Here is a 20017-nt window from a genome sequence, read left to right on the forward strand (position 1 = left end):
TTCAGATCCATTATACTATTTAATACTCCTCTGATCTTGAGAATGATTATCATTTGTAAGTAGTTACTTTTGTTTTTGAGGTCACGGGAGAAATCTTCTTGCAAGTAATCATGTGAACTTGATATGTGTTCCATATTTTGATGGTATGTATGTTGTGATTTCCTTAGTGGTGTCATGTGAACGTCGACTACATGAAACTTCACCATATCTGGGCCTAAGGGAATGCATTATGGAGTAGTTATTAGATGATGGGTTGCGAGAGTGACAGAAGCTTAAACCCTAGTTTATGCACTATTCCGTAAGGGACTGATTTGGATCCAAAAGTTTAATAATATGGTCAGATTTTATCTTAATAATTTTCTCGTAGTTGTGGATGCTTGCGAGGGGGTTAATCATAAGTGTTGGGGAACGTAGTAATTTCAAAAAAAATCCTACACACACGCAAGATCATGGTGATGCATAGCAACGAGAGGGGAGAGTGTTGTCCACGTATCCTCGTAGACCGTAAGCGGAAGCGTTATAACAACGCGGTTGATGTAGTCGTACGTCTTCACGATCCGACCGATCCGAGTACCGAACGTACAGCACCTCCGAGTTCAGCACACGTTCTGCTCGATGACGATCCCCGGACTCCGATCCAGCAGGGTGCCGGGGATGAGTTCCGTCAGCACGACGGCGTGGTGACGATGATGATGTTCTACCGACGCAGGGCTTCACCTAAGCACCGCAACGATATGACCGAGGTGGAATATGGTGGGGGGGGCACCGCACACGGCTAAGGAACGATGACGATGATCAACTTGTGTGTCTTGGGGTACCCCCCTGCCCCCGTATATAAAGGAGGGAGGGAGGAGGTGCAGCCGGCCCCCTAGGGGTGCGCCTGGAGGAGTCCTACTCCCACCGGGAGTAGGACTCCCTCCTCTTGCCTTGTTGGAGAAGGAAAGGGGGAAGGGGAAAGAGGAAAGGGCCCCCCCTTCCTTGTCCTATTTGGACTAGGGGGGAGGGGGCGCGCGGCCTGCCCTGGCCGGCCCTCCTCTTCTCCCTCATGGCCCATATAGGCCCATTAACCCCCCGGGGGGGGGGGGGTTCCGGTAACCCCCCCGGTACTCCGGTAAAATCCCGATTTCACCCGGAATGATTCCGATATCCAAATATAGGCTTCCAATATATCAATATTTATGTCTCGCCCATTTCGAGACTCCTCGTCATGTCCGTGATCATATCTGGGACTCCGAACAACCTTCGGTACATCAAAACTTATAAACTCATAATAAAACTGTCATCGTAACGTTAAGCGTGCGGACCCTACGGGTTCGAGAACTATGTAGACATGACCTAGAACTGTTCCCGGTCAATAACCAATAGCGGAACCTGGATGCTCATATTGGCTCCTACATATTCTACGAAGATGTTTATCGGTCAAACCGCATAACAACATACGTTGTTCCCTTTGTCATCGGTATGTTACTTGCCCGAGATTCGACCGTCGGTATCCAATACCTAGTTCAATATCGTTACCGGCAAGTCTCTTTACTCGTTACGTAATGCATCATTCCGTAACCAACTCATTGGCCACATTGCTTACAAGGCTTATAGTGATGTGCATTACCGAGAGGGCCTAGAGATATCTCTCCGACAATCGGAGTGACAAATCCTAATCTCGAAATACGCCAACTCAACATGTACCTTCGTAGACACCTGTAGAACTCCTTTACAATCACCTAGTTATGTTGTGACGTTTGGTAGCACACAAAGTGTTCCTCCGGTAAACGGGAGTTTCATAATCTAATAGTTGTAGGAACTTTGTATAAGTCATCAAGAAAGCAATAGCAACATACTAAACGATCAAGTGCTAGGCTAACGGAATGGGTCATGTCAATCACATCATTCTCCTAATGATGTGATCCCGTTAATCAAATGACAACACATGTCTATGGTTAGGAAACATAACCATCTTTGGTTAATGAGCTAGTCAAGTAGAGGCACACTAGTGACATTATGTTTGTCTATGTATTCACACATGTATCATGTTTCCGGGTAATACAATTCTAGCATGAATAATAAACATTTATCATGATATGAGGAAATAAATAATAACTTTATTATTGCCTCTAGGGCATATTTCCTTCAGTCTCCGACTTGCACTAGAGTCAATAATCTAGATTACACAGTAATGATTCTAACACCCATGGAGTCTTGGTGCTGATCATGTTTTGCTCGTGGAAGAGGCTTAGTCAACGGGTCTGCAACATTCAGATCCGTATGTATCTTGCAAATCTCTATGTCTCCCACCTGGACTTGGTCCCGGATGGAATTGAAGCGTCTCTTGATGTGCTTGGTCCTCTTGTGAAATCTGGATTCCTTTGCCAAGGCAATTGCACCAGTATTGTCACAAAAGATCTTCATTGGTCCCGATGCACTAGGTATGACACCTAGATCGGAAATGAACTCCTTCATCCAGACTCCTTCATTTGCTGCTTCCGAAGCAGCTATGTACTCTGCTTCGCATGTAGATCCCGCCACGACGCTTTGTTTAGAACTGCACCAACTTATAGCTCCACCGTTTAATAAAAACACGTATCCGGTTTGCGATTTAGAATCGTCCGGATCAGTGTCAAAGCTTGCATCGACGTAACCATTTACGACTAGCTCTTTGTCACCTCCATAAACGAGAAACATATCCTTAGTCCTTTTCAGGTATTTCAGGATGTTCTTGACCGCTGTCCAGTGATCCACTCCTGGATTATTTTGGTACCTTCCTGCCAAGCTTATTGCTAAGCATACGTCATGTCTGGTACACAACATTGCATACATGATAGAGCCTATGGCTGAAGCATAGGGAACATCTTTTATTTTCTCTCTATCTTCTGCTGTGGTCGGGCATTGAGTCTGACTCAACTTCACACCTTGTAATACAGTCAAGAACCCTTTCTTTGCCTGATCCATTTTGAACTTTTTCAAAACTTTATCAAGGTATGTGCTTTGTGAAAGTCCAATTAAGCGTCTTGATCTATCTCTATAGATCTTGATGCCCAATATATAAGCAGCTTCACCGAGGTCTTTCATTGAAAAACTTCTATTCAAGTATCCCTTTATGCTATCCAGAAATTCTATATCATTTCCGATCAACAATATGTCATCTACATATAATATCAGAAATTCTACAGAGCTTCCACTCACTTTCTTGTAAATACAGGCCTCTCCAAAAGTCTGTATAAAACCATATGCTTTGATCACACTATCAAAATGTTTATTCCAACTCCGAGATGCTTGCACCAGTCCATAAATGGATCGCTGGAGCTTGCACACTTTGTTAGCACCTTCTGGATCGACAAAACCTTCCGGTTGCATCATATACAACTCTTCTTCCAGAAATCCATTCAGGAATGCAGTTTTGACATCCATTTGCCAAATTTCATAATCATAAAACGTGGCAATTGCTAACATGATTCGGACAGACTTAAGCATCGCTACGGGTGAGAAAGTCTCATCGTAGTCAACCCCTTGAACTTGTTGAAAACCTTTCGCAACAAGTCGAGCTTTGTAGATAGTTACATTACCATCAACGTCAGTCTTTTTTTTGAAGATCCATTTATTCTCAATGCCTTGCCGATCATCGGGCAAGTCAACCAAAGTCCATACTTTGTTCTCATACATGGATCCCATCTCTGATTTCATGGCTTCAAGCCATTTTGCGGAATTTGGGCTCATCATCGCTTCCTCATAGTTCGTAGGTTCGTCATGGTCAAGTAACATAACTTCCAGAATAGGATTACCGTACCACTCTGGTGCGGATCTTACTCTGGTAGACCTACGAGGTTCAGTAGAAACTTGATCTGAAGTTTCATGATCAATATCATTAGCTTCCTCACTAATTGGTGTAGTTGTCACAGGAACCGATTCTTGTGATGAACTACTTTCCAACAAGGGAGCAGGTACAGTTACCTCATCAAGTTCTACTTTCCTCCCACTCACTTCTTTCGAGAGAAACTCCTTCTCTAGAAAGGATCCGAATTTAGCAACGAAAATTTTGCCCTTAGATCTGTGATAGAAGGTGTACCCAATAGTCTCTTTTGGGTATCCTATGAAGACACATTTCTCCGATTCGGGTTCGAGCTTATCTGGTTGAAGTTTCTTCACATAAGCATCGCAACCCCAAACTTTAAGAAACGGCAACTTTGGTTTCTTGCCAAACTACAGTTCATAAGGTGTCGTCTCAACGGATTTTGATGGCGCCCTATTTAACGTGAATGCAGCCGTCTCTAAAGCATAACCCCAAAACAATAGCGGTAAATCAGTAAGAGACATCATAGATCGCACCATATCTAGTAAAGTACAATTACGACGTTCGGACACACCATTTCGTTGTGGTGCTCTGGGTGGCGTGAGTTGCGAAACTATTCTGCATTGTTTCAAATGTAAACCAAACTCGTAACTCAAATATTCTCCTCCATGATCAGATCGTAGAAATTTATTTTCTTGTTATGATGATTTCCACTTCACTCTGAAATTCTTTGAACTTTTCAAATGTTTCAGACTTGTGTTTCATCAAGTAGATATACCCATATCTGCTAAATCATCTGTGAAGGTGAGAAAATAACGATACCAGCCGCGAGCCTCAATATTCATTGGACCACATACATCAGTATGTATGATTTCCAATAAATTAGTTGCTCGCTCCATAGTTCCGGAGAACGGCGTTTTAGTAATCTTGCCCACGAGGCATGGTTCGCAAGTACCAAGTGATTCTTAATCAAGTGATTCCAAAAGTCCATCAGTATGGAGTTTCTTCATGCGCTTTACACCGATATGACCTAAACGGCAGTGCCACAAATAAGTTGCACTATCATTATCAACTCTGCATCTTTTGGCTTCAACATTATGAATATGTGTATCACTATTATCGAGATTCAATAAAAATAGAACACTCTTCAAGGGTGCATGACCATAAAAGATATTACTCATATAAATAGAACAACCATTATTCGCTGATTTAAATGAATAACCGTCTCGCATCAAACAAGATCCAGATATAATGTTCATGCTCAACGCTGGCACCAAATAACAATTATTTAGGTCTAAAACTAATCCCGGTGGTAGATGTAGAGGTAGCATGCCGACCGCGATCACATCGACTTTGGAACCATTTCCCACGCGCATCATCACCTCGTCCTTAGCCAATCTTCGCTTAATCCGTAGTCCCTGTTTCGAGTTGCAAATATTAGCAACAGAACCAGTATCAAATACCCAGGTACTATTGCGAGCATTAGTAAGGTACACATCAATAACATGTATATCACATATACCTTTGTTCACTTTGCCATCCTTCTTATCCGCCAAATACTTGGGGCAGTTTCACTTCCAGTGTCCTGTCTGCTTGCAGTAGAAGCACTCAGTCTCAGGCTTAGGTCCGGACTTGGGTTTCTTCTCTTGAGCAGCAACTTGTTTGTTGTTCTTCTTGAAGTTCCCCTTCTTCTTCCCTTTGCCCTTTTTTCTTGAAACTGGTGGTCTTGTTGACCATCAACACTTGATGCTCCCTCTTGATTTCTACCTCCGCTGCTTTTAGCATTGCGAAGAGCTCGGGAATAGTCTTGTCCATCCCTTGCATATTATAGTTCATCACGAAGCTCTTGTAGCTTGGTGGCAGTGATTGAAGAATCGTGTCAATGACACTATCATCAGGAAGATTAACTCCCAGTTGAATCAAGTGATTATTATACCCAGACATTTTGAGTATGTGTTCACTGACAGAACTATTCTCCTCCATCTTACAACTATAGAACTTATTGGAGACTTCATATCTCTCAATCCGGGCATTTGCTTGAAATATTAACTTCAACTCCTGGAACATCTCATATGCTCCATGACGTTCAAAACGTCGTTGAAGACCCGGTTCCAAGCCGTAAAGCATGGCACACTGAACTATCGAGTAGTCATTAGCTTTGCTCTGCCAGACGTTCTTAACGTCGTCAGTTGCATCTGCAGCAGGCCTGGCACCCGGCGGTGCTTCCAGGACGTAATTCTTCTGTGCAGCAATGAGGATAATCCTCAGGTTACGGACCCAGTCCGTGTAATTGCTACCATCATCTTTCAACTTAGCTTTCTCAAGGAACGCATTAGAATTCAACGGAACAATAGCACGAGCCATCTATCTACAACAAACATAGACAAGCAAAATACTATCAGGTACTAAGTTCATGATAAATTTAAGTTCAATTAATCATATTACTTAAGAACTCCCACTTAGACAGACATCTCTCTAGTCATCTAAGTGATCACGTGATCCAAATCAACTAAACCATGTCCGATCATCACGTGAGATGGAGTAGTTTCAATGGTGAACATCTCTATGTTGATCATATCTACTATATGATTCACGTTCGACCTTTCGGTCTCCGTGTTCCGAGGCCATATCTGTATATGCTAGGCTCGTCAAGTTTAACCTGAGTATTCCGCGTGTGCAACTGTTTTGCACCCGTTGTATTTGAACATAGAGCCTATCACACCCGATCATCACGTGGTGTCTCAGCACGAAGAACTTTCGCAACGGTGCATACTCAGGGAGAACACTTCTTGATAATTTAGTGAGAGATCATCTTAAAATGCTACCGTCAATCAAAGCAAGATAAGATGCATAAAGGATAAACATCACATGCAATCAATATAAGTGATATGATATGGCCATCATCATCTTGTGCTTGTGATCTCCATCTCCGAAGCACCGTCGTGATCACCATCGTCACCGGCGTGACACCTTGATCTCCATCGTAGCATCGTTGTCGTTTACGCCATCTATTGCTTCTACGACTATCGCTACCGCCTAGTGATAAAGTAAAGCAATTACAGGGAGTTTGCATTTCATACAATAAAGTGACAACCATTTGGCTCCTGCCAGTTGCCGATAACTTTGGTTACAAAACATGATCATCCCATACAATAAAATATAGCATCACGTCTTGACCATATCACATCACAACATGCCCGCAAAAACAAGTTAGACGTCCTCTACTTTGTTGTTGCCAATTTTACGTGGCTGCTACGGGCTGAGCAAGAACCGTTCTTACCTACGCATCAAAACCACAATGATAGTTCGTCAAGTTAGTGATGTTTTAACCTTCGCAAGGACCGGGCGTAGCCACACTCGGTTCAACTAAAGTGAGAGAGACAGACACCCGCCAGTAACCTTTAAGCACGAGTGCTTGTAACGGTGAATCCAGTCTCGCGTAAGCGTGCGCGTAATGTCGGTCCGGGCCGCTTCATCTCACAATACCGCTGAACCAAAGTATGACATGCTGGTAAGCAATATGACTTGTATCGGCCACAACTCACTTGTATTCTACTCGTGCATATGACATCTACGCATAAAACCAGGCTCGGATGCCACTGTTGGGGAACGTAGTAATTTTAAAAAAAATCCTACGCACACGCAAGATCATGGTGATGCATAGCAACAAGAGGGGAGAGTGTTGTCCACGTATCCTTGTAGACCGTAAGCGGAAGCGTTATAACAACACAGTTGATGTAGTCGTACGTCTTCACGATCCGACCGATCCGAGTACCGAACGTACGGCACCTCCGAGTTCAGCACATGTTCAGCTCGATGACGATCCCCGGACTCCGATCCAGCAGGGTGTCGGGGATGAGTTCCGTCAGCATGATGGCATGGTGACGATGATGATGTTCTACCGATGCAGGGCTTCGCCTAAGCACCGCAACGATATGACCAAGGTGGAATATGGTGGAGGGGGGCACCGCACACGGCTAAGGAACGATCACGATGATCAACTTGTGTGTCTTGGGGTGCCCCCTGCCCCCGTATATAAAGGAGGGAGGGAGGAGGTGCGGCCGGCCCCCTAGGGGTGCGCCTGGAGGAGTCCTACTCCCACCGGGAGTAGGACTCCCTCCTCTTGCCTTGTTGGAGAAGGAAAGGGGGGAGGGGAAAGAGGAAAGGGGGGCGCCCCCCCTTCCTTGTCCTATTCGGACTAGGGGGGAGGGGGCGCGCGGCTTGCCCTGGCCGGCCCTCCTCTTCTCCCTCATGGCCCATATAGGCCCATTAACCCCCGGGGGGGGGGGGGTCCGGTAACCCCCGGTACTCCGGTAAAATCCCGATTTCACCCGGAACGATTCTGATATCCAAATATAGGCTTCCAATATATCAATCTTGATGTCTTGACCATTTCGAGACTCCTCGTCATGTCCATGATCATATCCGGGACTCCGAACAACCTTCGGTACATCAAAACTTATAAACTCATAATAAAACTGTCATCGTAACGTTAAGTGTGCGGACCCTACGGGTTCGAGAACTATGTAGACATGACCTAGAACTGTTCTCGGTCAATAAGCAATAGCGGAACCTGGATGCTCATATTGGCTCCTACATATTCTACGAAGATCTTTATCGGTCAAACCGCATAACAACATACGTTGTTCCCTTTGTCATCGGTATGTTACTTGCCCGAGATTCGATCATTAGTATCCAATACCTAGTTCAATCTCGTTACCGGCAAGTCTCTTTACTCGTTACGTAATACATCATTCCGTAACCAACTCATTGGTCACATTGCTTGCAAGGCTTATAGTGATGTGCATTACCGAGAGGGCCCAGAGATACCTCTCCGATAATCGGAGTGACAAATCCTAATCTCGAAATACGCCAACTCAACATGTACCTTTGGAGAAACCTGTAGAACTCCTTTATAATCTCCCAGTTACGTTGTGACATTTGGTAGCACACAAAGTGTTCTTCCGGTAAACGGGAGTTGCATAATCTCATAGTTGTAGGAACTTTGTATAAGTCATGAAGAAAGCAATAGCAACATACTAAACGATCAAGTGCTAGGCTAACGGAATGGGTCATGTCAATCACATCATTCTCCTAATGATGTGATCTCGTTAATCAAATGACAACACATGTCTATGGTTAGGAAACATAACCATCTTTGATCAATGAGCTAGTCAAGTAGAGGCACACTAGTGACATTATGTTTGTCTATGTATTCACACATGTATCATGTTTCCGGGTAATACAATTCTAGCATGAATAATAAACATTTATCATGATATGAGGAAATAAATAATAACTTTATATTGCCTCTAGGGCATATTTCCTTCAATAAGTAGGAGGCTTGTTCAATTAAGAACAACACCTAAGCACCGGTCCACCCACATATCAAATTATCAAAGTAGCAAACACAAATCAAACCAACATGATGAAAGTGACTAAGATGAAATTCCCGTGTACCCTCAAGAACACTTCGCTTATCATAAGAGACTGTTTTGGCATGTCCTTTGCCTCAAAAGGATTGGGCTAACTTGCTACACTTTTTGTTACCGTTACTTGATCATTACAAATTATCTTCCTATCAAACTACTCGTTACTTATAATTTCAGTACTTGCAGAGAATACCTTGCTGAAAACTACTTGTCATTTCCTTTTGCTCCTCATTGGGTTTGACACTCTTACTTATCGAAAGGACTACGATTGATCCCCTATACTTGTGGGTCATCAGCAGGCCACGCAGAGGGGAGGGGAAAGGTGTCTAGAGGACTCCCTCAACACGGAGAGGCCACGGGGGCGCTTGAGAGAGCTCTAAGATGACACGTTTATGCGGTCATGGCAGAGGAAACACAAACATCATGTAGACACGACTGCCATGGGGTGGGGAGGAAGAAAGAGGAGGGGAACAGGGTGCGGGTGGACGAAGGGGGGTGTGAGCGACGTTGTAGACATGGTGTGGTGTCGAGAGCACAACGAACGGTCGGTGGCTGAGGGCCCCAAATCCAGAGCGCGTCAAACGACATGCCAGACGCGTGGTCACCACGTGAATGTGGCCTTGCCACGCATTCTGGGTGGCCTAAGTGTGTCTGGCGTGTTAAGTACTGCCCCAGTAGATGCTAGGAAGAAGGGGACAACCGAAGAATCTTAAGACGAGACTGAACTGAGCTCAAACATGAATTAGCAGCCAAGTGTTTGATTAGTGGTGAGGGAAATTCACATGTCCAACGGGCATGATGTTTGGATGACGATAATCATCCACTAAGGTGACTAGCTTGGCAAAGTTTCGGCTCAAAAGGATAAGCTAGATGACACTTACTTTGCAATTTGCCCCACTGGATAGAAATGAGAAGGTTGAAGTTGTGCTCAAATGAATGAATGGATTGATCTGAAATTTGGGGTAAGATGATCATAAGGGCATATGAAGTCACTGTAAAAATTTCATACCATTTGGATAAACAGAAATGGTACTTCCTTCACAGTGGTCCTCTATGGACAAAAAACTTAGGAATATTCTTGAGAATTATTGGCTCAATGAAATGAGCTCAAATTTTGTGGATGGAGGTTATAATGGTAGGAGAATGTCCTGGTGACATTTGAGAATTTATGGAGCAATATAAAATATATTTGCTTCACAAACTGAAATAATGATCAGAAACAAAGATTGGATGGTGTGCTCACCATGAGCATGAAATCTTGAATATTTTTGCATATCCAAGGTTCAAATGGTCCAAAAGAATTTTGGTAATGATGAAAATATAGATTGCTTCACAACCTAGGGCAAATAGGGTTATTCCTTTAATAGAAAAAGGAATATTCCCAAGAAATGAATATTAGAGTTGGAATAAGATGGAAATGATATGGCCATGGAAAAGATTTGAGGGTGACAAACCACTTGGGAGAGGAAGATGAGATGATCTTCCCAGCTTTCAAGACCACGGAACCACAGAAAAGGAAATCCAAATAAAAAATCAAAGAAATCCAAAAGAAAAGGAAAGGGCCAAAAATCGGGGTGTGACATTTTGGGTGTAAACCTGTAGGGTGTAAGTGGGTGTTTGAGAAAAAGCTTAGGCATAATGGTACAATTGAAAAGTACAAGGCGCGACTTGTAGCCAAGGGATATACCTGGAAAGAAGGTGAAGATTTCTTTGATACTTATGTGCTTGTGGCCCGATTGACCACCATTCGAGTACTACTCTCATTGGCTGCCTCACACAATCTTCTCGTTCATCAAATGGACGTTAAGACAACTTTACTAAATGGAGAGTTGGAGGAAGAAAATTTACATGGAACAACCTGATGATTTTGTAGTAGATGGTCATGAAGGAAAAGTGTGCAAATTGCTAAAATCTTTGTATGGTTTGAGACAAGCACCTAAGCAATGGCACGAGAAGTTTAAAAGAACTTTAACATCTACGAGATTTGTTGCAAATGAAGCCGATAAGTGTGTGTACTATCGCCATGGTGGGAGAGAGGGAGTTACGTTGTGTTTGTATGTTGATGACCACTACTGTAGGATGCTGCTAACGCGACACTATGATCAGAGACCCTTCGAGAAACTGTATGCGATGCAATAATCGCAAACGATGTTGTATGAAAACCTTCAGAAATGTATAAAATGTTTACGATGACGGATGCATCAAACATGGTTTAGGTTTTAGTTGCATGTGCGATGAAGGGCATATGGTTCAGTTCAGTTAACTGTTTGCGATGAGGAGGAACAAAAAAATGGGCAGCCAGATGAAGGCGTGTGCGATACACAACATATGGTTCACTCGGATGAACCGTTTGTGATTAGGCAACACAAAATAAACGGTCATCCAGATGAAGGTGTGTGCGATATACAACATACAGTTGACTCGGATGAACTATTTATGATTAGGCAACAGAAAAGAAACGGTTAACCAGATCAAGGTATGTGCGATATACGCATGTGGTTCACTCGGCCCTTGTCGTTAGTGTGTGACCTCTGTGGCAACCGTTCGCTCCCCAGGCGCCTCTTCGTGTATCGTGGCAAGCGTCCACTGCCTCTTCGCCTTTCCCTCTCGATTTGGAGCTGCTGTCGCACGCTCTTCCTCCCTCCTCCATTCGCCTTCACCCTTCCTTCTGCCATTGTTCGATCATCTTCTCCATGGAGGGAACAGGCCGGAAACGACCCCATTATTCTTGCCCCGATCTGAATGATGACGCGGTGGAGGAACTCATTGATCGGTGCAACGTCATCACCTCGGCTAGCATGGCAGGTTCGTTCAAGACCATTCTCGACTCAACTAATAACATCATTACAAGGAACCCAAGGGTCCAGGAGCGGTTTGATCTCCCCTATCTTCTTCGCCGTGACCTTCCTGACTGGCGTGGGGATGAGGGAAGCCTCGCCTTGTGCAGGTTTGTGCCGCTTGATAATGATACGTATGATGTTAAGATGCCATCGCTTGAGGGCAAGGATTGGGCAGGCGCAAATGGAGATTGGGTTGTTTACATTGGGTACAACTGCGAGTGGGAACTTGTGAATGTGTACATTCATCACCGGGTTCCACTTCCAAAAATCTCAGGCGACTGCCCAGATGTTGAGTACACCGGTATTCTACGTGAGTTCAAATACGATCATGGTGACTGTTGTCTACGGAAGATAGCAATTTGTCGAGTTCCCAGCCGCTCTTGGGATTACTCGAACTATGAAGTTATTGCTATCTTTGACAAGCTTGTTGCCTTCCTTACTTCCACGCGTCGATGGATATTGCTCAAAAATCAATTTCTGTACACGGATGAGTACTATGATGCAATTTAATGCGAGTGTCTTGTGTTTGCTGCCACCACTCGTGGCATTGTTTTTGCATGGAATCATCATGCTTTCGGTACATTTGTCTTCCATTGTAATTACAATTGTTTCATCCACATGCATGCAGGTTAGCTAGTTTCTCTTTACTAATTAATTGACCTTCTTGTGTTTCTAAGGTCCTGTGAACATTCCACCACCTATACTTTTAAACTTTTGTAACCAAGGGGGAGATGACGATGCTGATGATCACGAGCATGAGGACGAGCTGGACCCATATACTCAGTTGCGCCTGGCAACTTATTCCGATGGATCACCTCTTCTTCTTGTCTATATAGAGGGCACTTCTGATGTTACTAAGGAAGCAGGTGTTGTCTCGCATGGTCGCACTCTCCGAACCTATTCCAACATTTGTTGCAGGGTATTCGGGATGGATACTAGTGTACTAGCGCCAACACCTTCTCCCTGGTTCAGTATTGAAAGTCTTGGAGGAAACTCGCTCTTCCTTGGACAAAACTATCCAATGATGGTGGAAGGCGACCCAGCTGCTGTTGACACAATGTTACTACCATTTATGAGAAGCAACTGTATCTATACCTCGTACATCGCTATGCTTCCCTACCGTCCCAATATGGGTCCTGACATAGGCCGCTTCAGCCTGGATGATCAGTCCTACGTTAGTCTCGAGATTGACAGTAGTTGGCCCTTCCCAGAGAATCACTTCTGGTTCAAAGCAAGCATTTTCAACGCCGACGAGTGGTTGAGCTGAAGTTCATTTCATCGCTTTATTATTTGTTGTGTGAGAAAAACTTTACTAGAATGTTTTGTTGGAAATGATCTATAATCCAATGTGTATCCTCGTTGTCGTTGTGGGCTGATGACTTGTTGCATGTAATCAATGGTACATTTGCATATGCGTCCATCAACTCACGCCTGCTAGTGGTGTCCATATGAACAGTGCTAGTGATTTTAGTTGAAAAAATTAGATAGTGCTAGTGATTTTTAGCTGCATATTTTGACAAATCGCAGTGTTACAAGGTTGACAAATGACAATGTTACTAGATAAACAAATGTCAATCTTTCCAGTTTGACAAATGGCAACATACCCAAAATGACAGATATGCAAATCTTACCCAATTGTTTGTACGTGGTTGCACACGGGTCATGCAAAACAACCGTTTGCGTTGAAGGGATGCAGAAATCCTGCTTGACACATTTTCCCTTGGCTTCCTGGGGAAGCTGTCGGTTTGCATCCGGGTGTTCTAACTAAAACGTTTGCGATGAGTGTTTTATATTTAAAAATCATTGACATTTTTTTCAAAAGAAAATCGTTTGATAAGTCTGTACATTAAGAGAGAAAAATGCAAGTTCATTCAAACCATATCTTTCATTCAGTCACACTGTGAATTTATATTCATATGATCGAGAATTCGAGATACAGTATTAGACCCCAAAAAACTATTTTCGGCGGCGGCAGAGGCGGTGTGCCGCGCCGTCGTTCTAGTTGTCGTCCTCCTGGACGCCATTGTTGAAGTCTTCAAGGCAGCACAAAATGTACTTCACTTGTAAATCAAGCATCATGTCGTCGCGCGATCGACGGGCGGGGCGCGGGAGGACGGCAACTGGCGCCGCTGAGAGGTAGCGGTCGACGGCAACGTCCCATGCCGCTGAGGGGGGCACGGGCACGGTCGCGGCGGGTACAGCCAAACGCACGGGGGCCGGCGCGACGGTGGTGGAGCGGCGCGCATGGGCGCTGGCGCTGGCATGCACACGAGCTCGCGCGGGTCCGCAGAGACCTTGCTGATGCCCGCAGCTTCCAACTCTGCGATAGTGCTCGGCGACCAGCCCGTCAATGCTAGGGGGATGGTCGCTGGCGTGGGCGCGGGGATGGGAGCTGGGACGGGAGCGGGGGCAGCAACCGCGACAGCCAGCTCGTTCTGGGCCATGTCCATGAGGCCCCATTCCTCCTTATTTTCTATCTCCTCCGGCTCGGAGTCAGACTTCACCAAACTTGAAGACTAGTGGCAGATGATCGTTCTGCGGCATGGCGTTGGTGGAGGTCTGCGGCTGCGGGAGGGAGGGGAATGGGAGGCGAACAGTAATGCCGCCCGTATTAAACAGCGGCTCGGGCGCCATTAATGGAGAGGAAGGCGGGCGGCCATGGAAGTCAAAGGGCTCGCTTCCCAGTGAGCCTGCGCAGCATACAACTCGCATGCTTCCCAGTGAGCCTGCGCATTGAAGGACAGCTTGCACGCCTCTCGGTCAGCCTGCTCGCCGGACTGAGCTCGCACGCCTCTTGTTTGGTCAAGGTCAAGCAGTTGTCCGCATGGCGCCTCCTACAGCAATTAAAACCAAGACACATGGCATCACGTGAATGGTTAAAAGAACGCACATGGTTTGAATTCTAAAACCAAGACACATGGCATCACGTGAATGGTTAAAAGAACGCACATGGTTTGAATTCTACAAATGTTTGAGATATTAAAGTGGCAGCTATTTTTTCAAAATGCCTTTGTTGGCTATCATTACTTGAGTGCGCCTTCTTTCAAAATGGACACGAAAAATGGCACAGCATGTCGGCTGCCATTCCATGATAGCCTGCCAAGTTTCATGAATTTCAGACGAGTTTTGGATTTACTAGAATTTAAAAACCAGGCATATTAATATTTTGCCGGCAATCAACGGTGCCCTGGTGTTTGAAATTCATTCTCATTTCTTGCATGGGACCTAGGCATGCACCCAAGGACACAGATTTGATTTTTCAACCAATTTATATGCACTGGAGCATGTGCATGTAGTTCAAATTTGAATTATGCACATAAATGCATTGAAAACTCAGTTAATGCATAAAATGTCCAGACGAACCCCGAAAAATCACAAAAATTCACACAACACTCCTGTTGTTCTATGTTGACATGAGAAAAAAAATTGAAAGTAATAAGAGGCAATGGATATCGTTTCGTCCCCAAAGGTGGGATCACTACAAAAAAAAGACACATCCGTGACATTTTGGACCGAACGAAAAAAATTTCTGTCATGCATATGACACTTCTATGACGACTAGCAAGATGCCCGTGCTACGCTACGGATCAAATAAGATTAGGTGAGTTTAAGTTATAGTCAGGAACCAATATATTAGCACACATACTATAGCTTGAGCACACTTATATATGGTTTCATGACAAACAATTGGTTAACTAAATGCTTTGCAAAATATGCACAGGAAAAATGAATTTGGACACAATGCCACCATAAAGAGAAGCAATATTCCAGACATAACCCGCACGACTAGTTCCACTTAATTAGTTACATACCTAAGGCGTCTATGAGGCCATGGAATCATTTGTCAAGCATAGTATAGTCTTCTTTTAGTTGTTTCCTCAAAACATATGTGCCAACAATATTAGTTCTGTGGTTTTTTGCTTTCATCCAACTGCTAGGACATCATACATAAATGTCTGATATATTCAGACAAAAGGAAGAAAACTGAGCCTGTGGAGGGTCTGTAGTATATATTTACATAAAAGGAAGAAAACAATGAACAACACTTGCAATACATCTTGTACCGAGCAAAGAAACAAAATGTACTATAATAGATGCTTTGAAATCAGGTGTATACAGAAAAGATACATACACAAGATTAGTACCGGACCTCTTGTAACTCCAGGTCGTATGCAACAGAGACAATCCTAAATAACATACAACTATGCAATTGTGGCGTTGTTCGGCAAGAAGACAGCTTGTCTTCTATTGGCAGCTGGGCACCACCCAAACAGACAAGAATTACAGAGACAATCCGTTCAGTCAGAGCAACAGAAAATTGTTCATGAACATACAGCAGTATTTCTCTGCAGAGACATGTACTGAGAGAAATTAGTGTGATTTCTTTCAAATAAACTAACACAAGAATAGACGCAATGGCCTCACCTTGCTCGTCGGTGACCCCTCTGCGAAGCTGCCTTCTATATTCTGAAATCCGCAAAAAAAAATTCAAAATCAGAGACATGTTAGAACGAGATTATCTCGCGAAATATGCACCTAATCGCCGGCAGCTAAGATGGCACCGATAGAGAAAGGGACCTCATTCCCTTTATTGGCAATTTCAGGTCTAGCTCTTTACTTAGCCAAGGTGCATCTCGTCTTCTCTTTCATTACCATTCTCATTATCTACTCATTCTCTTTCATTATCCTAATGTCTGCTTCTTCTTCTCTTCCATTATCTTCCTCATGTTTTATTTCCTGTTCTTCAGGTTCAGAGTTCACACATCCTCTTGATAACTGAATCATCATCTTCTTCTTTTTTATCATCCTACAGAATTATTATCTAATTAAGTACTTGCAGGTTTCAGAACTTAAACGAATCTATACCACAGTCAGCACTCAGGAAACATTTAATTTTTTACATGCTGCCATTATTAAGGGATTTTACTAAATGCACATGTCATTATAACAGTAGTATACAGTAGCACAATGCACTGAAATAAGGGGCACAGAGACGAAAAGAATTGTTAGCCTCAGCCCTCAGGCTGTCAAGCATGACTATAAGTGGGTAATAGAAACTATAAGAAGGATACACGCATACAGATGTGTTGTGGAATTTACATGACAGCATAACGGGCACATATAGATCCATCCCAGGAATTTCTTCTTCTATTTACTTCATCCCCTAAAACAAAGCAATATAAACAAAGTACTAAATTTCCCAAATTAACAACACCAGTAACTTGCTTCTCTCTATCTCTTCTCCTAAATCGATTTAGACAAAGAAAGAATAACTGGATAATATTCAGATAGAAACATTCCTTTATTATCTAAGCCACATATACATAATGCAGAACCAATGTGTGTTAGAGGGTGAAGATGGAGAAAGCTCACCGACTGGCGACTGATATCACCAAAAGGAGGACCTCCTATGGTGTATGGGGCTTACATCTAATATATCAAGATCAAAGTCTTCTCACGGTTGTCGGCTACGTGTCTAAGTAGCGGATGCCACTGCATAGCCACCAGACGCCTGCCGCTGCAGCACCGATCCCTTTTCACCATGTTCACGAGTACCTACCAGCAGCATACATATCTTCATATCATAAAGCGAGTACCTGTAGCAACAGTCATAATCATTAAGCAAATACCAACATTAACCAGACCAGTAGCACCATGAACAAAATCGTAGCAGCCCTACTGCTGCTTTCCTCTATGATCTCTTTATATATGCTCAAATAGTGGTATATCAGGGCAGAGCAACAAAATTAACAACATTAGAGCAACCTTGACGCACTCACCAGCCAGCCAGCGCCCATCCCACCGTTCACGCCCTCCTTCCATCGTTCCACGCAACTACTCCCCAACGTCCACGCCTTCTTCCTCTGCCCCCAAGAACTCCCGCTCAGCCTCCCGCCCAGCTCAAGCTCCACCGCGTGCAGGGGGAGAGAGGAAAAGGGAGGAGAAGGGGGAGCTCCTGCACGCCGCCCTAGCATTCAAGCGCACGCGCACACGCACATAGCACGCGCGCCATCGATCCAATGGCACCGTCTCGCACGCGTTGGCATGGGGAATTGGGGGCGTCAGTGCCATCGTGGGCGGTGGGTCGTTGACCATGGCGGAGGGGATGGGCTCGATCCGGCCTCTCACGTTGGTGTGCTCATTTGGGTGTCGAGATTGAGACAGTGTTCGGCTGTGGGCTTCGGTGGCCAGAGATAGGGTGGAAGCACGTGAGGCGCTAGAGATCTGTTTCGCAAGAGGAGGAGAAACGTCCAGACTATTTTGTTTTGGCCCTTGGTACAACACGTCTTAGCTCAATCTCAACCTTAGATTCAAGATCAAACGATGCATATGATCCGAAGACAGACACACCATCATCACCAACCCGTATTTTTATAGGAGTAGAGATAATTGTGACAAAACCCGGTATCATGTGGTGGGCTCCTACTTCTATGACAAACAATCATGACAGAAAATGGGCTTTTCGTCCTGGGCGAGCCGGAGAAGCAGCTGCATGACATTCTTTGGGCCGTCCATGATGGAAAAAACCGTGGTAGAAGCGAGGGGGAGGAAAATTTCGGGGAGTTGCCGGTTACGGTGGAAAGTTGGGGGCTGAGCGATGCGCGTTTCTCTCGTACACGTACGCGCGTGTGTGTGAGGCATTGACTCTAACTGAACCCGAGCGAGGCGTTGGGCTCTAACTGAACCCGAGCGATTGCACTGCAGGCTACGCGTTACTGAACCCGAGCGATCGATCGATGGCTGTTAACTGAACCCGATGGAGCGATTCCTTCGCTACTGCTGCTAACTGAAGCCGATCGATTGGATCAACAGTGAGCGTTGCGGGGAGGGGGGATTGCATGAACAGTGAGCGGTGGCGTTGCCTTTGGATGAACATGACCCCGTGGTGTGGAGGGCTGGATGAACAGTAGACGGTGGAGGGGTGGCCGTGGAGGGGTGGTTGAATAGGACCCCGTGGTGTGGAGGGCTGGATGAACAGTAGACGGTGGAGGGGTGCCCGTGGAGGGGTGGTTGAACAGTAGCCGGTGGAGTAGCGCGCGGTGGAAGCTGGATGAACAGGAGCCCGTGGAGGCTGGAGGAGGTCGACGGTAGCCTGTGGAGGCTGGAGGAGGTTGACGTTGGAGATGAACAGTATCCCGTGGAGTCCCGTTTTGTGGTACGCCACACCCCTCCCGATGAACAGGACCCCGTTTAGACCGTAGCGCTCCAACACAAGTCCGTTTCGTCCGTTTTGCGGTATGACACACCCCTCCCGATCAACAGGACCCCCGTTTCGACCATAGGATGTCCGTTTCCTCCGTTTTGCGGTACGCCACACCCCTCCCGATCAACAGGACCCCGTTCCGAACGTAGGAGGTCCGTTTCCTCTGTTGTGCGGTACGCCAGGCCTCGTTTCCATCGCCTGTTCCGTTCAAGCCGGTTGGCTCCCACGCGTTCCGTTGCCTCCCATGAACACGACGCATTCCGTTGCCTCCCCATGAACACGACGTATTCTGTTGCCTCCCCATGAACACGACGCATTCCGTTGCCTCCCCATGAACACGACGACGACTCTGTTTCTCTGTTCCGACCCAGCCATGCACACGAGCCCTGACCGTACGTATGCGCGAGTACGCATTCGAGACCCCGCCTGTATGTATGTACATAGCCGTATTTTCTTTCTTGCACCCTGACCGCTGTACGTACGTGTACATGCTACATGCGCGCCTCTACTATGACACGTACGCGCCTCTACTACGACACGTGTGCGCCTCTACATCGACCAGTATATATGTACGTACACGTTCGCGACCAGAATGACAACGCTACGTACGCTTCGACCAGGTGGGTCCCGACTATCAGGCACTTCTTTGCGTGCGAAAATGTAGCTGGTGGGTCCCAGCAGTCAGAGGGGCGAATCGTTTTTTTTGCCCGGACGCACTTCCTTTGCGTGCGAAGATGTAGCTGGTGGGTCCAAGCAG

At 45.3% G+C, this 20017-nt stretch overlaps 1 long non-coding RNA gene across 2 annotated transcripts; it reads right to left on the reverse strand.

Annotated features, from left to right (window-relative positions):
• Positions 1–16117: 16117 nt before the first annotated feature.
• Positions 16118–18238, reverse strand: LOC119276320. Of its 2 annotated transcripts, XR_005136539.1 has the most exons (4): positions 17837–18238; positions 17430–17653; positions 16482–17220; positions 16118–16402 (listed from the first exon to the last, which is right to left on the reverse strand). It is a non-coding gene; the product is annotated as an uncharacterized LOC119276320 (long non-coding RNA). The 2 variants fall into 2 exon arrangements; XR_005136538.1 differs by having other exon boundaries at positions 16482–17653.
• Positions 18239–20017: the final 1779 nt, after the last annotated feature.

This window comes from Triticum dicoccoides, chromosome 3B, assembly GCF_002162155.2.
Source record: "Triticum dicoccoides isolate Atlit2015 ecotype Zavitan chromosome 3B, WEW_v2.0, whole genome shotgun sequence".
In the NCBI taxonomy this organism is placed as follows: domain Eukaryota; kingdom Viridiplantae; phylum Streptophyta; class Magnoliopsida; order Poales; family Poaceae; genus Triticum; species Triticum dicoccoides.